This window comes from Entelurus aequoreus, linkage group LG16 (assembly GCF_033978785.1).
Source record: "Entelurus aequoreus isolate RoL-2023_Sb linkage group LG16, RoL_Eaeq_v1.1, whole genome shotgun sequence".
NCBI lineage: Eukaryota > Metazoa > Chordata > Actinopteri > Syngnathiformes > Syngnathidae > Entelurus > Entelurus aequoreus.
In genome coordinates this window covers 24294881-24307808 of record NC_084746.1, presented here as the reverse complement: position 1 = coordinate 24307808, position 12928 = coordinate 24294881, and the positions used below count along the sequence as shown (strand labels likewise).

The window sequence follows — 12928 nt, the reverse complement described above, 5'->3', positions numbered from 1 at the left end:
ACTTTATTACATCTGTCTCCTATTATCCACCCAAAACTATTCATTTTTTTCTTCTCTTTTTCTTGGCAGTTTAATAGTACTTGATGGGTTGGATGTCCTTGCTTGGACCCTTTTAAGTTTGCCCAATAAACTGCTGACAGTTGATCTCTCCTCATATCTAAAGGTTTTTCATTCATCTCTACTTGTAATGCTGCAACTGGGGTTGATTTAGTGGCTCCACAACATAATCTTAAAGTCTGTGATTGGATCCTGTCTATTTTCCCAAGTAATGTTTTTGCAGCAGATTGATAAATAATGCATCCATAATCAATAACAGATCGAATTAAACTGATGTATATTGCTTTCAATGTCTGCCTATCAGCCCCCCAGTCTTTACCCCTCAAAGCCCTCATTATATTTAACACCTTTTTACTTTTCTCCACTATTTTGCTGATGTGGGTTGACCAGTTAATATTTTTATCAAACCATATACCCACATATTTAAATACTTGTACCTCTTCTATATTTTCTCCATAGAGTTTAATTTGGATCTTATTTTGTACTTTCCTCTTTGTAAAATTTATGACTTTTGTCTTTCCAACAGAGAATCTTAAACCCCACGCCGTTCCCCATTCTTGAACATTATTTACCGCTTTTTGAATCTTCTTTTCTATATGATTAGTATTTGTACCTCTCTTCCACATCACTCCATCGTCAGCAAACAGTGCCACATCCACTAACCCTTCCACTTCACTAAAAACGTCATTTATCATTATTGAAAATAATACTGGACTTATTATACTCCCTTGCGGGGTCCCATTTTCCACTTCATACACTCTGCTGTATTCATTCTCTATTTTTACTAATATTTTCCTACTTGTTAAGAAGTCTTTTATCCATCTATACATTTTCCCTCTAATCCCAATTATATTTAGTTTTATCAGCAACCCCTGTTTCCACAACATATCATAAGCTTTCTCTATATCAAAAAATACTGCAATTATACTTTCTTTATTTATTTGTCCCTTTCTAATTTCCTCTTCTAGCTGCACTGCTGGGTCGTTTGTATTTCTTGCTTTGCGAAATCCACTTTGGTAGTTTTTTATTATTTCTTTTGACTCTAAATAATATACCAGTCTTTCATTAATCATTTTTTCCATTACTTTACCCAAATTTGAGGTCAATGCTATCGGCCTATAATTACCTGCCTCTTCCGGGTCTTTCCCTGGTTTGCATATCGGAATTATTACAGCTTCTTTCCACTCTGCTGGTAATTTCCCTTCTTCATATATCCTATTATATAATTTCAAGACCACTTCTTTGCCAATGCTGCTTAAGTTTTTGATCATCTGATAACTCACCTGGTCTTTTCCTGGTGTTGTATTTTTAACCTTTTTCAATATTCGAACCATTTCATTCAAAGAAAATTTCATATCTATAGTGTTGGTTAAACTATTATCATTGTCTTCCACCATTTCCCCAAAATTTAAACTAATTGTTTCTTCTCTCTTTTGTTTTTCTACATTTCTCAAATTATCATTACTGTGCACTTTAACAAATGTCTTTGCTAAAAGTTCTGTTTTTTCTTTATTTTCTACCACACACCGTGTCCCATCTTTCATCACATGATTTTTATGTTCACTTCTGATCCCTGACATTTTCTTGATCATTCCCCACACTTGGCCTAAAGGAGTAGTTCTATTTAATGATTCACAAAACGTTCTCCAATAGTGTTTTTTTGTCTTTTTAATAACGTACCTTACTTTAGCTTGATGCCTTTTATATTGGATCATATCTTGGAAATTATGTGTTCTTCTCAATATTCTAAATGCTTTATTCCGTTCTTTTATTGCGTCTGTGCACTCTTGTGTCCACCACGGCGCTATCTTCCTTCTTTTCCCTATACTACTCCTTTGTATGCTCTTTTTGGCTGCTTCTATTATGCACTTTGTAATATCTGTATTCAGTTGTTCAATATCTTGATTTATATCCACTTCCTTTAATGTCATGTCGGTACTTTCCCTAAATTGTCCCCAATCACCGTGATTATACTTCCATCTTCCTTCTTTTTTAGTGCTTTCTGTCCTTTGGTTTATGTTTATGTGAATGAAGATTGGGTAGTGATCACTTCCTATAGTGCTGTCTTTATTTACTTCCCACTCTACCTTTCCTGCTAACCTTTGTGACACCAGTGTTAAATCTATTGCTGTTTCTTTACCCGTAACTACATCTAATCTTGTTCCCGACCCATCATTCACACACACCAATTCTTTTTCCTCCAAAAATGCTTCCAATGTTTCCCCATTCCATTCATCCCTTTCACCCCACATTGTGCTATGTGCATTAAAGTCACCACACCAAATGATATTGATAGTGCTCGACTATTTTTTCTAGTTGATGAATTTGTAATTTCTTGCACGGATTATAGAAGTTTAGCACTTTGTATCTTTCTTTATTATTCCATACTTCTACCCCTACTATTTCTAGTTCTTGTTTTTCTTTTAATATTGTATAATGCATGTCTTCTTTAATAAATATGGCACATCCTCCTCCTTGCCCATCATTCCTATCTTTACGTATTGTTACGTATCCTTTTATTATAAAGCTCAATTTTGGCTTCAGCCAGGTTTCTTGAATACATATTCAATGTGGTTTATTTTTCATATTATTAATATATCCCTTTAGTTCCTGTCCGTTTGCTACTAAACTTCTGGCATTCCACTGAATAATTAGCATGGCGTTGGATTGTGGTAACATGACTCTGTCTCGTCTACTCTCTGTAGTTCACCTTGTACCTGTTCCCAAGATAGTTCTTTTAAATTTAAGAACTTTGCTGCTGCTTTGACAATTAATTTGATCTTCTCAGTTTTATTTCTTGCCTGTTCTGTACAGTTTATGACATATGCCAGGAACACAACTAGCTTGTCCATAGAAAGTCCTGTATTTGCTGCCTCTTGTTTTTTATTACTTGAACTATTGCCACTTCTGTCTCGTTCTGAACTATTCTCACTTCTATCTTGTGCTGCACTTTCTTGATTTCTTACTTTAACTGCCTCTGCGTATGTAATATTTCTTTCTACTCTGATTTGCTGTACTTCTGTTGTCTGTTTCCCAGAGGTGTGGACTCGAGTCACATGACTTGGACTCGAGTCAGACTCGAGTCATGAATTTGATGACTTTAGACTCGACTTGAAAAAATGTAAAGAGACTTGCAACTCGACTTAGACTTTAACATCAATGACTTGTGACTTCACTTGGACTTGAGCCTTTTGACTTGACATGACTTGCTACTTTCCCCAAAACCTAAAGCTTAAAAAGTTATTTGGGAGCGCTCCGTATCTTTCATTTTGTACGTGTCTGTCTATCAGCGTGTGTGCTGTCAGTACAACAGCCAATCAAATGAGATCTACATTGTTTTCATCCCACAGCTCTCATCCAATCAAATTGCAGGACAACCACCGAACATGAGTTGTCAAACAATGCGGCAGTGAGAAACAATTATGCCAAAGTTGGTTTCGTTCGGGTATAAAAACTACGACTTGGTCAACAAAAAACGAATTGCCGTATGCAAATCACGCAGTTCGAATATTACAGACGGAGACGCAACAACTTCCAACATCGTTGGACATTTGAAGATGCACAAAGAAGGGTAAGTTTTGAATGTAAGATAACGTTTATTGGCTAAGTAACATGACTTTTATTCAGTGAGGCTGTAAACTCACTGCTAACGTTATAACCATAGACATCTTCTAAGGGTACGCAGCATTGAGCGCTACTGCCTATTGGCACAGACGAGACGCGGGGCCGCCATCTTGGAGTGGTGATCCGCTCCACTCAGTGCAATTCATTTGGCAGGAGCAATGAACTGTCAGCGCATTTAATTCATTTTACCTCACTGAATACCACTGATTTTCACGCGGTTTTTTGTCATACGTGTAGCTATGATAACGGACACATGTTTTGGCGTTTTTATTATTCATAGTTTGCTTAACAGTAATATAATATTCTTATATGCTATAAGTGACCAGACGTCCGAGATCAAAACTGGGAATATAATCCCAGATAAGGGGGAAAAAAACGGTCAGCTATTTTTAAGTTGAAGAAACAATATGATTAGGTTATATATACATGCGTATATCCTACATAAACAATGTATGAATACATTAGATATCTATATATCTTAGGGACCTATAGACTGTAACTCTGTTGAGGCAACAGCAGATAGTTTATTCTGTCTTGACACTTTGTATTGATATTTTCTATTACATTCTTCCCTTAAATGATAATGTTTACAGTCATTGTTATTTATGTATTTTTTATGTATGTCGCTTTGGATAAAAGCGTCTGCCAAATACTTAAACATATATAAACACCTGAAAGTCTTTATATCAGCTAAAACCACCAATCTGTTTCACTGGATCCAGAATAAAACCAAATGCTGTCTTACCCAACAATGTTAGTATTTGAATATTGTTACTTGAAGACTTATTCCTGGTTACAATTATACTGTTAAGAAAGTATTGTCTTATATTTTGCCTAAAATGAGAATGCATCATAATCAGTGGCGGCTGGTGAATTTTGTTTTAGGTGGGGCTTAAAGTTTGTAAACCAAACCCCTGTAGGGGGGTCATCCTCCCCCAGAAGATTTCTTTGTGATTTTCACATACAAATATTGAAGATCTTTGCTCCTTCTCAACTCTGTGGTAATATTATTTTCATAAAATACAACCAATAGTATGTTAATGTTTGTTTTTGCAAATGTGTTTATTCTGCAAAGGAATGAGTTAAATGTTTAAAATTGTTTAAACTATTAAAATGACTGGTTAATAGTGCTATTATGAATTGCAATGTCAGCACTATTTTTTTCCCTGCAATTTCAAATGCACTTGTTTTAATAAATAAATACAGTGTTTTAAAAGCATACACAATCTGTGTAAAAATATTAGTCTGTGGTTAAAAGGACTTGAAAGGACTCGAAACTCAAAATGCAGGACTTGGGACTTGACTTGAGACTTTCTAGTCTTGACTTTGGACTTGACTCGGGACTTGCCTGTCTTGACTCGGGACTTGACTCGAGACTTGAGGGCAAAGACTTGAGACTTACTTGTGACTTGCAAAGCAATGACTTGGTCCCACCTCTGCTGTTTCCTAATGACACATCCCCCATACGCTGCTGTGTGATTCCCGCCACAGTTACAACATTTGACCAGATCATTATCTCCACATTGTCCATATTCATGCTCCCCTCCACACCTTCCACATCTCAACTTAGCATGACACACACTGGCTATGTGCCCATAGCGTTGGCACTTGAAGCAGCGTACTGGGGGTGGAACGTAAGCTCTAACATAAAAGCTTAAAAACCCAATCATAATTCTCTGCGGGAGGACTTCCTCGACAAACTGTACTAATACTGATTCGCTCTCCGTCTTTTCTCCATTTCTATATGCCATCATTCTTGTCAACATCTTGACAGTTCCCCTTTTTATTTGTCTTTTCAATTCTTCTAAATTTTCACCTCTTGGAATTCCTGTCACTACTCCTCTTGCCCCCTTTCGTTCTCCCACTTTGATTTTTTCCTTTATTATTTTATTGCACAGTTTTTGCAACAGCATTGCTTTACTTTTTTGCTCTCCATTTTTGCATTTAATCAAAAGTCGTCCGTCCCTAAGCACCTTCGCTATCTCCACCTCTCCGATGTCCTTCTTTAACCCCTTAACCAGTGTCATTAAACTTATGTCATTCATGTCTTGACTTGATTTAAATGTATATATAATCCTATTCTCTCTCCCATTCTCTTCCACATTTTTCTGGAGCGTATCATGACGGATGCCCTAGCAGATCATGAAGGAACTGTCAGCATTGGAGGCAGACCAATCACCAACCTCCGTTTTGCAGATGATATCGATGGGCTAGCTGGAGAAGAAAGAGAACTTGCCAGTCTAGTTGAAAGGCTTGATACCACCTCCCGAGCCTACGGAATGGAAATCCATGCTGAAAAGACCAAAATGATGACCAACAACAAAAATGGCATCCGCTCAGACATCAAAGTCAATGGACAGGCACTGGACACGGTGTCAAGCTTCAAGTACCTCGGTGCAATCGTGTCCGATGAAGGATCCAAACGGGAAGTCCTTGCCAGAAGTGCTCAAAAAACTGCTGCCCTGGCAAAACTCAAACCCTTATGGAAAGACACACATCAGTCTGGCATCAAATGTGAGATTACAGCGCTCACTTGTAATGTCGATCTTCCTTTACGCCTGTGAAACATGGACCCTTACAGCAGAGCTGCAGAAAAGAATTCAGAACATGGAGATGAGATGCTACAGAAGACTCATGGGTATCTCCTACACCCAACATGTCACAAACGAAGAAGTCCGGCAAAAGATCAGCCAAGCCATCGGCCCACATGATGACCTGCTCACCACGGTCATAAAGCGGAAACTGAGGTGGTACGGACACATCACCAGATCCTCAGGCCTTGCAAAAACAATCCTGCAAGGCACCGTACAAGGTGGCAGGAGACGAGGGAGACAAAAGAAAAGATGGGAAGATAACATCGGAGAATGGACTCACCTAAAACTCACCGAGGCAATGAGAGCTGCTGAGGACAGAGAGGGATGGAGAGAGCTGGTCAACAGATCATCTGTGGTGCCCCAACGACCCTTTGGGGTTATGGGATTGGTTAGGTTAGGTTAGGTTATAATCCTATAATTATCTTCCATAGTCTTTTTCCTTTTTTCTACTTCTTCATCTTTTTCATGGGCTCTTTTAGCACTCGACTTTCCTTCATGCCCTCCGCTCCCCTTCTTTCCTTTCTCCCCTCTAGTCCTATCCACGTCCATACCTTCCTCATACATTAGGGGCGGCGTGGCGTAGTGGGTAGAGCAACCGTGCCAGAAACCTGAGGGTTGCAGGTTCGCTCCCCGCCTCTTACCATCTAAAAAATCGCTGCCGTTGTGTCCTTGGGCAGGACACTTCACCCTTTGCCCCCGGTGCCGCTCACACCGGTGAAATAAATGATGAATGATAGGTGGCGGTCGGAGGGGCCGTAGGCGCAAATTGCAGCCACGCTTCCGTCAGTCTACCCCAGGGCAGCTGTGGCTACGAAAGTAGCTTACCACCACCAGGTGTGAATGAATGATGGGTTCAGAAAAACATGTAAAGCGACTTTGGGTACTTAGAAAAGCGCTATACAAATCCCAGGTATTATCCCGTCACTATCCCCTTCCATCTCGATCCAGTCACAAAACAGCTTATGCACAACCGCCAAGAAGATTTGGATACTCTCACGTGTTTAGCCACCGCTCTTGGTTTACTTCCGCCTTCCGTCCGACCAACTCCCAAGACCAAGTCAAACCCCCTTCTCCTTCCCGACTGCTCCCTTTAACAGAGCGACAGGTGATCAGACAAACACTCTCAGCTGTGTCATCCACGCACCTGTCGTTAATCTCGAAGCCGGCCCCGGCACATCCCGTTTTGCTGCAGGTCCGCAGGCCACGCCCCTCACAATGACTTTATGTAATTACCCTGTAAACCCTCTCTTTGCTCGAGGAACTTAAACAAATGTATATATTTATAATTTGCCTGCTTTTATTTTTTTTGTCTATGAGTTCTCCAACAGAGGTCAGGTGACATTTGATGTCACATGATTGTCTGATGTAAATAAGAATTTCAAACTGCTCTGTGTGTGTAAATGCAAATGAATGTCCAACACTGGCCTGTGTGAAAGGAAAACAAAGCTTGCAGTGAAAATTGTATCTTACCTGCATGAAGGTCCAGCTAAGCTTCATGTGTTTGCTGGCCGCGTACGTGCATTCCAGCAGTCTGGGCTTGCTGTTCACCTCCACCAGACACTTGTTGTCTGCGTCATCGATGGTTGGACTCAACCCTCCCAGGTGAAGCTGCTGGGAGCTGCTGTAGTACGCGTTCTGCAGGCAAAGCACATATTGACATTGTGACTGTTTTGGACTTTTGTGTTTTTCTTCCCGTGTTTGGTGTTTCTTCCTGTCCTAATCATGGTTAGTCTTTTGGTTTTTGGTCTTTCTGTAACTTTAGTTGAATTCCTGAAGCCTGATCTTATCACCTGTTCCCGGTTGGCAATTGGGAGGCTCACCTGTCCCTGATTGCCAATCAGAAGGATTTATCTGCCAGTGTCATTATTTTTGCAACCCTGGTTCATTGTTTCAATGAGTGTATTGTCCTATTTTTGGGGTATTTTGCCTTGCTTTACCAAGGATTGCTTCGCTTTGTTTTTGTTATCTTTTGCACTTTAACCTGTGGTTGATTGCTCGTCCCACGCTCTTGGTTTTTTGATACTCTGCTTGGGACCGAACAAAGAGACCTACTGCTTGTACACTGCCTGCATACTCTGCATACTGGGATCACGCCATCAACCGCAACCATGCACAATCATAAGAAAACATATGCTCTTTTTCTTGCCCTCATCCTGTTCACGGTGACAGCTGGAAAAAAATTTTTCCAACAGTAAATGACAATGAAATTTGTCAACTATGAAATATTAGGTTGCAGTAGTAAATAGTCAAGTTGTTTATTTATAATGCACAACAGAATGTATGTGAAGCAGGTCTGAAAAGCATGTTCTTGATAGGTTGACGAGCAAGCGCTTGGCAGCAGAGGCAAGGAAAAACTAATTGGAGAGAGCCCAAACTCTGTGGGGCGGCCATCTGTCTTGACGAGGGATGGGTACCGAAACCTGGTTTCATAACGTCACATTGGTCAACGTAAACGATAATAACCAGACAGCAAGAAGAATAAGCTACCGTCATCTCATTTTGGTACTAAATGAATGCAGACAACCTCTGACAACCTGACTCGCTGTGACTGCTCGCTGTCGCCGCAAAAAAAGCTAAGTAGTATCTTTCTATCTGTGTGCTTCTAATTGTTTTACAGCTCTCTTTATTCCTTCCCAAACATACTTAGTAGTCTTGTCTAACTTGCAAACCACCCTCTCTCTGTCTCGCCGCTCCTCTCTCAGCTAGCTAGCTGCTAAGCTAACAAAGCGGCGAAGACGGCGACGGTCTGAAGGAATCTGCTCGCACACGTTGCAACCACTTCTCCGAAGACAGCAAGAACTTGACTCGGTGAAAAAAACAACGTGAGTATGGCTCCCTGCTCTTCGTGCACCGTTGTCATGGATAGGTTGGCCCTACTAGAGGACCGTGTCCGCCAACTAGAGCAGAGTAATTTTGTAACTTTAGACGCTGCGGACACATCTGCTAGCGATAGCTGTAGCGAGCTGACTAGCCCAGTTTGTAGCAGCCCTAAGCAGCCTACAAGCAACGGTGAACCGGTTGAGACACATAATAGATTTAGCTCTTTAGCTAGCTAGTCCTATACCCCAGTCTACCGGGCACCACACCTTAGTCATATGAGACTCCATTACCCGAAACATACAGTTTAGCAAACCAGCCATAATTAAGTGTATTCCCGTGGCCAGAGCACCTGACATTAAAGCTAATCTTAGGGATATAACTCGCAACAGGCCTAGTAAACATGTACGACAGGCTAATCGCACCACTAGCTACGCAAACATAGTTGTACACGTTGGCTCCAATGACACGAGGATGAGACAGTCAGAGATTACAGAGCGGAACATAGCTAGGACTTGTAATCTCGCTAGAAAGATGTCCAGGCATGGAGTACTTGTCTCTGGCCCCCTGCCTGTGAGAGGCAATGATCAGAGGTATAGCAGATTAGTCTCGCTTAACAAGTGGCTGTCTAGTTTTTGTAGAGAGCAGAGACTAACGTTTATTGATAATTAGCCCTCTTTCTGGGGCAAACCGGGCTTGCTGATGAGGGACGGCCTTCACCCTAACCGGGAAGGCGCCATCACTAGAGCAAGCTCGGACACAGGCAATTACAGTGTCTGTTAGTCCGGGTGAGGAGTCAGTTAAGATAGAACTAACCAGCGGCAGGCTGGAAAATTCCCGCACACATAGCATTTCTTGTAGAATAATACACAACTCACATAATGTTTTTTCTGTAGTAACTGTGCCAGAGGTGAACATGCATTCTACTGAGGTGGCAAATTACGATGCGTTCAATCTATCGCAGCACCAAGCAAACAATCTGAAGATCCCCATCATATCAATTCCTAGATATGATCTAAATTATTTAAAGCGCCCGTGTGGGTCTGTACAGTCATATCAGACGCTGCATGACCAACTAAAACATATCCAAGGGGCGCCAATCCATTGTCTTCCGAGACTTACGGATGCCAACAACAACAACAATTTAAGGCGCACTACACAATTAAAACGTAACTTTTTCAATATCACTACTACGGATACCATTAACAACAATTCCTAAACACAGCCCACTACCTATAATATGGGCTTTTTAAACATAAGATCATTGTCTCCCAAAACGTTAAGTTAATGAGGTCATTAGAGACAACAATCTTAACGTCATTGGTCTCAGCGAAACCTGGCTCAAACAGATACATTTTTCCCGCTTAACGTGGCATCTCCTCCTAACTATACGAATGCACATATCGCCCGTCTCCTTAAAAGGGGTGGAGGGGTCGCACTAATATACAATGAAAACCTTAACCTTACCCTTAACCGAAGTAATAAATATAAATCATTTGAGGTGCTTACTATGAGGTCTGTCACACCGCTACCTCATTACCTGGCTGGTATCTACCAACTCCCTGGGCCCTATTCGGACTTTAACAGTGAATTTTAAGAGTTTGTCGCTGATCTAGTGACGCACGCAGATAATATAATTATAATGGTATTTTAAAATCCATATGAATACCCCATGAGACCCTCCGTGCGTGGCGCTCCAGACTATAATTGGTAGCTGTGGTCTTACACAAATAATATATGAACCCACACATCACAATGGTTATACGATAGATTTAGTCCTTGTCCGGTGTGTCACAACCTCCAAAGTTATGATACTCCCGTACACTAGAGTAATGTCCGATCATTACCTTATACAATTCGAAGTTCTGACTCATTGTCAACAAGCTACTAATAACCACTGCTTTAGCAGCCACAACATTAATGCTGTCACAACTATGACTCTTGCTGGCCTACTGCCTTCGTTAATGGTGCCATTCCCAAATTATGTGGGCTCTATCGATAACCTCACTTACAACTTTAACGACGCCCTGCGCGACACCATTGATAGTATAGCACCGCTTAAACTAAAAAAGGCCCCTAAAAGGCGTACCCCCTTCTTTACAGAAGAAACTACAGCTCTTAAACTATCATGTAGAAAGCTAGAAGGGCGTGCGACTAAATTTGACGTTTTCCATCAAGCATGGAGTGATAGTTTAATAACTTATAAATGCACGCTTATCTCAGTTGAAGCTAATTACTACTCAAATCTCATCCGCCTCAATAAAAACGATCCTAAATATTTCTTCAGTACAGTTGCATCTCTAACCCAACAAGGGACTCCTCCCACTCAGCAGATGACTTTATGAATTTCTTTAATAAGAAATGTAACTAATTAGAAAGAAGATTAAATACAACATGTCCCAGCTACAACTGGGTTCTGTTAACACAGATACAAATGTATATACGACGGATGTTTCCCTCCAAAATAGTCTCTCTCTTTTTGATGAAATAACATTAGAGGAACTCCTGCGACGTGTAAATGGGACACAACAAAAAACATGTTTACTTGACCCACTTCCTGGGAAACTTATCAAGGAGCTGTTTGTAATATTAGGACGATCAGTGCTAAATATTATGAACGTAAAAACGTAAAAAATTGTTGCACAGCAGCTAAATGAACAGTTAGTGTCTAACAATCTCTGTGAACCCTTTCAGCCCGGTTTCAGGGCAGATCACACTACAGAGACAGCCCTCGCAAAAATGAATAATGATCTATTGCTAACGATGGAGGCTGATGCTTCATCCATTTTGCTGCTTTTTGATCTTAGCGCTGCTTTCGATACCATAATATTTTATTAGAACGTATCAAAACATGTATTGGCATGTCAGACTTAGCCTTTTCCTGGTTTAACTCCTATCTTACTGACAGGATGCAGTGCGTTTTCCATAACAATGTGACCTCAGAGTATGTTAAGGTAACGTGCAGAGTTCCCCAGGATTTGGTTCTTGGCCCTGCACTCTTCAGCATCTACATGCTGCCGCTGGGTGACATCATGCGCAAATATGGTGTTAACTTTCACTGTTATGCTGATGACACTCAACTCTACATGCCCTTATATGCTGACCAACCCGCCGGATTGTAGTCACATAGAGGCATGTCTGAATGAAATTAAACAATGGATGTCCGCTAATTTTTTGCAATTCAACGCTAAGAAAATGGAAATGCTGATTATCGGTAAAGAATCTGGGTAATATCAACAACTCTCTCTTTTGAGTCACACATTACGAATGTTACTTAAACAGCCTTCTTTTATCTCGGTAATATCGCTAAAATTTGTTCCGTTTTGTCCACCACCGGCGCTGAGATCATTATTCACGCGTTCGTTACATCTCGTCTCGATTATTTTAACGTGTTATTTTCGGGTCTCCGTATGTCTAGCATTAAAATATTATAGTTGGTACAAAATGCGGCTGCCAGACAAGAACAAGAAAGTTTGATCATATTACGCCTATACAGGCTCACCTGCACTGGCTTCCTGTGCACTTAAGATGCGACTTTAAAGTTTTACTACTTACATATAAAATACAAAACGGTCTAGCTCCATCCTATCTTGCTGATTATAGTGTACCATATGTCCCGGCCAGAAATCTGCGTTCTATTAGTGATTCCCAGAGCCCCAAAATAGTCTGCGGACTATAGAGAGTTTATTCGCATAAATCATTCAGGCAAAGCAGAAAAACAAAACAATTTTGCCAATAACACAGGAGGCAAAGCTAAGGAAAATGCTAGCGTGAAAGCTTAGCATACAAACAGGCATAGGAATTGAAAATAGACATCGTTAAATGTTGCGTAGTGC

At 40.7% G+C, this 12928-nt stretch overlaps 1 pseudogene; it reads right to left on the bottom strand.

Annotated features, from left to right (window-relative positions):
- LOC133630733 (polypeptide N-acetylgalactosaminyltransferase 18-like) overlaps positions 1-12928 on the bottom strand; it is a 184771-nt pseudogene that overhangs the window by 17389 nt on the left and 154454 nt on the right.